Source organism: Phascolarctos cinereus, unplaced genomic scaffold, assembly GCF_003287225.1.
Source record: "Phascolarctos cinereus isolate Bilbo 61053 unplaced genomic scaffold, phaCin_HiC Scaffold_4;HRSCAF=312, whole genome shotgun sequence".
NCBI lineage: Eukaryota > Metazoa > Chordata > Mammalia > Diprotodontia > Phascolarctidae > Phascolarctos > Phascolarctos cinereus.
The window spans coordinates 674,303,041-674,311,894 of record NW_027555847.1 but is presented as its reverse complement, the minus strand read 5'-3'; positions in this window follow the sequence as shown (position 1 = coordinate 674,311,894).

Sequence of the window (8,854 nt, the reverse complement as noted above, 5' to 3'; positions counted from 1 at the left end):
AAAGGACTATCAAACTGTGCATACTCTTTGACCTAGCAATACAGTCACTAGGTCTGTATCCCAAAGAAATTAAAGGAAAAGGAAAAGGATCTAGATGTACAAAAATGTTTATAGCAGCTCTTTTCGAGGTGGCAAGGAATTAGACATCGAGGGGATGCTCATCAATTGAGGAACAGTTGATATAAGATTGTGATAGCATACTCTTCTGTTATAAGAAATGACGACAGGGAGCAAGGGAGAAAAAAATTTAAAACTCAAAAACTTATGGAAGTGAATGTTGAAAACTAAAAAGAAATAAATACATTTAAAAAGAAAACAGAAAAGAAATGACAATGGGGCAGTTTCAGAAAAACATGGCAAGACCTATATGAACTGATCCAAAGTGAAGAGAGAAGAAGCGGGAGATCATTGTGCATAGTACCAGCAAAGTAATGATGATCAACTGTGAAAGACGCGGCTAGTCTGATCAGTACAATAGTCCAAGATGATTTTAAAGGACTCATGATGAAAAAATGTTATCCACCTCCAGAGAGAGAGAATTGATGAACTGTGAATGCAAATTGAAGTATAATTTTCTCATTTTCTTTATTTTTCTTGCTTTTTTGGGAAACTCAGCTAATATGGAAATAGGTCTTGCGTGATTTTCCATGTATAATTGATATATTGCTTGCCTTCTCAGGAAGTGGGGGAGGAGAGGGGAGGAAGGGAAAGAATTTGGAACTTGAAATTTAAATAGAAAAGAATGTTAAAAAAAAAATGAATAATATTTTTTTAAAAAAATAGAAGGAGAAAAAGATAGTCTAAGTTAGAGAAGACTTGGAGAATGGGGGAGAAGGCCAGGCTAGCTATTTGCAAGCCTATGAAGGGCTATTATACAGAAGAGAGATTGGATTTGTTCTATGTGGCACCAAAAGCCAGCTCTGGGGGCAGCTGGGTTCAGAGAAGCAGAAAGTTCCAGGGAGACAAATTTTGACATGATAAGAGTAACAGCAGTAACAATGGACAAAGTGCTATGCATCTATTTTCTCGCGGAAGCCTCCCCACAACCCGAGAAGTAAGTGCAATAGGTATTATTATTCCCATTTTACAGATGAAGAAACTGAACTGAGGGGAAGTAAATATGTTCATATCTAGTTTCAAGGATTGGCTTTGAACCCAGAACCGTCTGGACTTCAAGGCCAGAACTCTTCCCACCACGCCATCTCCTAAAATAAAGAGCTTTCTAAAAGTTAGACATATTCAGGACTGGGAGGGCCTACGCTGGGGAAGCAGTGGATGACTGTCTGGGGTGTTACAGAGCTATGATCCCTACCCACAAATAGGGAAACTGAGGCTCAGAGAGGGGAACTGACTCGCCCAAAGTCACATAGCTAATAAATAGCAGGGTCAGGGCTCCAACCAGGTCTTCTGGGGCATGTAAATGCAGCTTAAGTGGCTTAGTGGACTGCAGTCAGGAAGATCCAAGTTCAAAACCAAACTCAGACACTTAATTAGCTGTATGACCCTGGGTAAGTCACTCAACCTCTGTTTGCCTCAACTGCCTCATCTGTAAAACTAGGATGATAATAATAGCACTACCTCCCAGGGTTGTTGTGAGAATCCCAGGAGATAATAATTGTAAAGTACTGAGCAGAGCGTCTAGAACATATTAAATGCTATATAAATGTTGGCTATGATGATGACGACAACTTCAAATTCTAGGTTCTTCCCTCTAGGGGAAGGGAACAAGCATTTACATGGTCCCTACTGTGTGCACGCTCTGTGCTAAGTGCTTTACAAATGTTACCTCATTGGCCCAAGATCTCCATTCAACCTAATCAAGTTTAGATCCAGTTCTTCACCCTTGGACTTCCCTTCTCTGCATTTCCACTGCCCCCTCCCCACCTTCGCCGAGTTCTGGCCGCTCAGCAGCTGCAGAGGGACGCCGAGTTCCTGGAGGCCAGGGGCCATCTCTTGACTCTTTTTGTATCCGCAGCACTTAGCACAGTGCCTGGCACACAGCAGGCGCTTAGTAAATGTTTATGGGCTGATTGACTGTCCCAGAAATGCACCGTCCATCACAAAGCTGCATGGTCAGGCAGAGGTCAGTAAGCAGAATTGAAATGATGGAATAAATGATAGTTTATGCTGCAAACGAGCAGATCAATAACGAGGACGGCCCCAGTACACAATGGATCACTCTGAAGTAGGAGAAGCCGTCTGGAGGCATTGGTCTGACAGGTCCTCCCGTTCCTTCTCTCCAACAAATGGTAAGACAGGAATCCGGAGGGAATGCACAGGGCAGAGCAAGAGAGTGCACCAGGGTACAGCTGACGGGATGAGCACAAATTCAGGTCCCCGTCTTTGCAGCCCTTGACGCAACCCAGGCTTAGGGACCCAATCAGAATCTGCCACCACCCCTCGGGGCTCCTCTCAGCCCACCCTAATAACTTCTTCAATAGAAACACAAACAAGGAAAAACAAAGCCACCAACACGTTATTATTACGGTTGATTCAATCCGGAGGATTCGTCACCGCCCCATAATTTTCTTCTTCCATTGTCTCCTGCAAGAGGAGAGTAAATCTGATTGTTTCCAGTTATTTGCCTACTTCAGTACATACCCCTAAACAAAACAGCTGGCTCATTTCTGTCTGGAGAACATCTGGGGCCAAAAGAAAAGGGAGGGAAAGGAAAATGGGGAGTGTGTGTGTCTGAAGAGTCTGGGAAGTGTTCAGCCTGAAGGACAGGAAATTTAAGAGGGACCATGACGGTGGGCTTTAGAGTAGACAAGGTCATATAATAAAATGAGCTCTGGATCTGGAGTCAAATAACCTGGATTCTGCTACCTACTGTCTCTATGACCTTGGACAAGTAATTTCTTCTCTCTGGGCCTCAGTTACCTTCTCTGTGAAATGGGATGGTTTGGATCATATGTGTGATCTCTAAAGTCCTTAAGAATCTAAAAGTGTCATGTGGAAGAGGGGTTAGATTTGTCCCCGAGAAGAGGACAGATTAGAAATTTGTAATAATTAAAATGGCCCCAAAGTGCCGCCTCTGAAGGGAATGAGCTTTCCATTCAGCCTGGAAGATCATTTATCAGGGATACTGTAGAAGGGGTTGTCAGGTGGATATTGCTTCAACCAAATATGCTCTGAGGTGCCTTCTAGCTCTGGTGCCAGGGCAGGGCTGGGCTGATCATTAGAAGACCTAGGTTTGAATGTCACCTCTGACACTTACCAAATGACTACAGGCAGGTCATGTAACCTCTCTAAGCCTCAGTTTCTTCATCTATGTTATGAATGAATCTTTGGAAGAGGACTCTGAGTACTGAGAACTAGTCTTCCAAAAACAAATGGCTTCCTTTCCCTCAGTTCTATCATATTGAGTTGCCAAAATGACAAAGGAAAAAAGAAAAAGGAGAGGGACACAACACATGTTTTCTTGGACCTTTCAAAAACATGTTGTCCCTTTGGCTAGGGATGTGCGAATATACGAGAAAGGGGACACTGTAGATATCAAGGGTATGGGCACAGTTCAGCAAAGAATGCCCCACAAACGTTGCCATGGCAAGCCTGGACGGGTCTATAGTGTTACTCAACATGCTGCAGGCATTGCTGTAAACAAACAGGTTGAGGGCAAGATTCTCGCTGAGAGGGGGCACCTAGGTGGCACAGTGGCTACAGCTCTGGCCTTGGAGTCAGGAGGACCTGAGTTCAAATCCGGCCTCAGACACATAACGCTTACTAGCTGTGTGACCCTGGGCAAGTCACTTAATCCCATTGCCTAGCAAAAACCAAAAAAAAAAAGATTCTAGCTGAGAAAATTAATGTGCGTATTGAGCATATTAAGCATTCTAAGAGCAGAGACAGCTTCCTGAAGTGGGTAAAGGAAAGTGATCAGCAGAAGAAGGAAGCCAAAGAAAAAGGCACTTGGGTTCAACTGAAGTGCCAGCCTGCTCCACCCAGAGAAGCACACTTTGTGAGAACCAATGGCAAGGAACCTGAGCTGTTGGAACCGATCCCCTACGAATTCATGGCATAAATGGCTGTTAAAAAAAAAAACAAAACAATAAAAATTATTGGGCTAAAAAAACCCAACAAATGGCTGGTTTCCCTTTGTGTAGGGGTTGGCCTGGATGGCTGCTGAGTCCCCTGGGATTGTGACTCCCACTCACCAGGGGAGCTAGTGGAAAGAATGCTCGGTGTCAGAAGACCCAGGCCCAAGCTACCTTGGGCAAGTCACATTCCCTCACGGAGCCTCAGTTTCCTCAATGGTCAAGTCAGGATAATAATCCCTGGCCAGCCCTGCCTGCCTCCAAGAGTCCTTGGGAAGCTCAGAAAAGACAATGGCTCTGAAGTACTTGGCATCACCAAGACCTCAGTAAAAGTCAGCTTCTCAATGGAACCTACCTGCAGTGCTTCAGTGCGTTGTGTGAGTGGCCATCTCTTGCTCATGACGACAGGTTCTGTGGAGTGCGAGCGGGGAAGGATGGTGCGAGTGTGTGTGTGTGTGTGTGTGTGTGTGTGTGTGTCTGTCTGTCTGTCTGTCTGTCCGTCTCCTGGGTACCAGCTAGGCTAAGTCTGGAGAGCTTGGTTCCTCCCAAGAATGTTGGCCATGAAGCCCCGGCAACTCAGGACGGGGAAAGAGAGGGGAGCTGTTGCCTTTGTGGAACACACACTCGGATGAAATCAGATCATCTGGGCCCCTGTCCACATATTGCAGGGGGGGTCTGTGAACTTGGATGGAAGAAAACGTCATCTTTATTTTCACTAACCTCTCATGGAAATTTACCATTTCCTTCCATTATTGAAAAACATGATTCTGAGAAGGGGCCCAATAAGCTTCACTAGCCTGACTGCCAAGGGAGTCCATGACACATGAAGCTGCTTCTTTCAGAAGGCCTGATCTTGGGCAGCTAGGTGGTGCAGTGGATAGAGCACCAGCCCTGGATTCAGGAGGACCTGAGTTCAAATCCGGCCTCAGACACATAACAACACTTACTAGCTGTGTGACCTTGGGCAAGTCATTTAACCCCGTTGCCTAACCAAATAAAAAAAATAAAACAAAACAAAAAAAACCAGAAGTCCTGATCCTTAGATTTAAGTATTTAAATAATTTAAAAAACTGCTGACTTTTATATATCATTTTAAAGATTGCAAAGCACTTTACTACATACATTACCCTACATGTGATACCCACAATAAGCCTATAAGGTAAATACTATGGTAGGGTCCCCTTTTCACAGATGAATAAACTGAGGCTTAAAGAGGTTAAATGATTGGCCCCCCTGGTTCTCCCAGCTAGTAAGGGGCAGAGGCGGGTCTGAGGCCAAATTGGAACTCAGGTCCTCCTGACTCCGGGGCTGGTGCTCTACCCACTGCGCCACCTAGCTGCCCCAAAAATAATTCAATTTTTTAAAAATTTAAAACAAAACTAGTCTCCTTAAGAGGCTGCTTCATTTTTGTATCTCAGCACCAAGTACAGTGCCTGACACACAGGCTCAGATTTAGAGATGGAAGATCTAGGGGACAGTGAGCCTTACTTTCCCGCCTTGCCCCCGTGCGCCGGGCACTTAATAAATGCTGCTGGTTGATTGAAGAAGCCCATGTGAAGACAGGCCAAGGTCAGGCCTCAGAGCCCACTGCATTTTGCCCCTTTATAAGTCAGAGACAGTAATACTAATAGTTCATACTAATACAGAGCTTCATTGTTACAAAATACTGCCTTCACTCTAGCTCTGTGAAGTAGGTAAGTGCAAGTATTTAATTTTAGCTAGCATTCATACTGTGCTTTTTTAAGGTGTACTAAACACTTTGCAAACATTATCACATCAGGACCTCACAACCACCTTGGGAGCTGCTATTATCCTCATTTTACTGATGAGGAAACTGAGGCAGAGGTTAGGAGATGTGCCCAGGGTCACACAGCTGTTTAAGTGCCAGAGGCCACATTTGAAATTGGGTTTCCCTGACTCCCAAGTCAAGCGGTCTATCCACTGCACCACCTAGTCCCAGCTGCCTTAAATGCAAGTATTATTAACTCCATTTTACACGTGAGGAGGTAGAACATGGGGCTCTGAGAAATTGCAAAACTTGCCTAAGGTCACACAGCTAGTGAGTGGCAGAGTGGGAATACGGCAAGTTTCCTAACAGATCTTCCCACCTCTACTTTCTTCCCCTTGTAATCCACCCACATCAGCTCCAGGCTAACCTTTTTTATCTATAGATCTGTTCATGTAACTTCTACCCCAAAATCTTCAGTGGCTCCCCAAAACTTCATCTGGCATTCAAGGCCCTTCACCACCTACCTTCCCAGTAGGAAAAATTTCTGATGAAATCTGCTGATCAGTCGAGCAAAATGAATTGCCATTTAAGGAGCTCTCTTTCTAAACGGTGAGAAGGGGTAAGGGCAGAGAACTGTTTGGCCAGGCAGCAGACATGGGCAGACCCCAGCACCTCTGGTGGACACTGAGGGAAACGAGCCCAATCTCTTCTCAGGGAAACGTGGGAATATGTTAGAAAGGAAAGGCTCTGCCTCAGTATTTCTTTCTCAAGGGGTAGAAGACAAGAACAATATAGACGTGGAGGCAGCAGGGCACTCTGCAAGGATGTGGACGCAGGAAAAACCTCAGCTTGCACCTGTCTCTGTGGCTGTCCCTTACCAGGGCACCACCCGTATGTTCCCAGTCCTCTCTGATTCTCCTCCTCCACCCACTCCAGCCTCCATTCCAACTGTCCTTCTCTGAGTCCCCTAAACACACTTTGTGCTTCCTAGACTTTGCCCTCCTCCCCCCCACTCCCTCCCCAATCCTGCACCCTGTGGCCGCCATGTCCTCCTCTGCCATTTTCCTATTGCACGGCCCATTCCAGTGCTGACTCCTCTAGGAAGCCTTCTGGGATTACCAGTCAGTGCCACTGCCCCTCCCCCTCCCCCTCCTTTTGGCCTTTCTGTGGCCCTGTGACCCATTTACAGACTAGCACAGAATGTAGTTATTGACCTCCACACCTCCCTCACTGCCCAGCCTGTCTACAGGTCCAGGCTTTCCTTCCTCATTTGTGTCTGACTTGTGTCTGACTCCCTTACTAGACAGTAATTCCACGAGGGCAGGGACATCTTATCCAAATCTCTACACTCCACCACAGCATATTACTCTGCACACAGTAGACACCTAATGTTTACTGAATAAACACTGCATGAAGTGGTAGCCAGATACTCACTGAAGTCTCTGGGCATCTAGCACTCCTATGTGTCCCATTTCTATTTAGACAGGCAAGGCAGCAGACTTCAGCTTTTTAAGAATGGATCTAAGCCTCCAAAAGACTCACGATGGAAACTGCTGTCCACATCCAGAAAAAGAACCATGGAGTCTGCATGCAGACGGAAGTATACCGCTTGCTCTCCTTTTCTTTTGTTGTTTTTGCTTCATTTCTTCTTTCTCATAGTTCCTCGCATTAGTTCTAATTCTTCTAAACATCATGACTAATGTGAAAATATGCTTAATATGAATATATATGTAGAGTCTATATCAGATTGCACACTGTCTTGGGGAGCGGGAGGTAGGCGAGGGGGAGAAATTTTAAAACTCAAAATCTTATGGAAGTGAGGGGCAGCTAAGTGGTTAGAGCACTGGCGCTGGATTCAGGAGGACCTGAGTTCAAATCCGGCCTCCAACACATAATACTTACTAGCTGTGTGACCCTGGGCAAGTCACTTAACCCCACTGCCTAGCAAAAAAAATCTTATGGAAGTGAATGTTGAAAACAACAAATAAATTATTTTTAAAAAAAGAATCAGTCTAAGAGGTGGGGACCCCCCCCCCACCTTGTGAGTCAAGAACATTTAAAGCCTGTTCCCCTCTTACAAGGAGGTTTACAGCCCTCACACAATGTTCTGCCTCAGGATCCACTCTCTTTCCAGAAACTTCTGGGGGAAAAAATATTGAAAACCAGACATCTCTGCTTCCACGGGCTATTCCACTTGAAAGGAGTTATGTAAAATGATGGAGAAACTTTGATAATGCCTGATGCTTCTTCCTGGTCACCTCTGCTCCACGGCAAGCCCGGTCTCCTGTAGCTGTGTATTAAGGCACTCCTGGCCCAGGTACTCTGGGTTTCAATTCAATGAACACTCCTCCTGTTCTTGTTCAAACAAAGGCTCATCCCCATTGTTTTTAAAAGGATGGATCTCTCTCCACTACGGTTCCAGTTAAATGTGGTTCCCATTCTGCTTTTCATCCCTAATATGGATGACCAGACAATAGAGAGGGAAGGTATCTAAACACAAAACTTGGACGGGAATGTGAATACTTTTAAATTCTCTATGGCCATTAATTAATAGGACCACTTTTAAACCTTTAAAACTGAGAGCAGGGGCAGCTAGGTGGCAAAGTGGAGAGTGCCGGCCCTGAAGTCAGGAGGACCTGAGTTCAAAATCCAGCCTCAGACCAAACACTTGGCATTTACTAGCTGTGTGACCCTGGGCAAATCATTAACCCCAATTGCCTAAAAAACAAAATAAAACTGAGAGCAATGTTAAAGCTCATCTAGTCCAATGTAGCACAATGGCCCGCACATAGTGGAAAGGCATTTAATTCATATTTGTTGAACTGAATTTATTTGATTTTGGACTCAGAAAAACTGGGTTTGAGGCTGAGCTGTAATGCTTACTAGGTAACCATGGGTAAGTTCCTTTAACTCTGACTCTTCAGTTCCTCATTTATAAAATGGGGATAACTGCCCCACTTGCCTTATAAGGCTATTGTGAGGAAAACACTGGGGAACCTTAAAATGCCATAAAAACAGCAGTTATTATTGGACAGAAGATGGCTGCAGACTTAGACCTGGAAGGAGCAAACTGAAGCCTACAGAAGTCAGT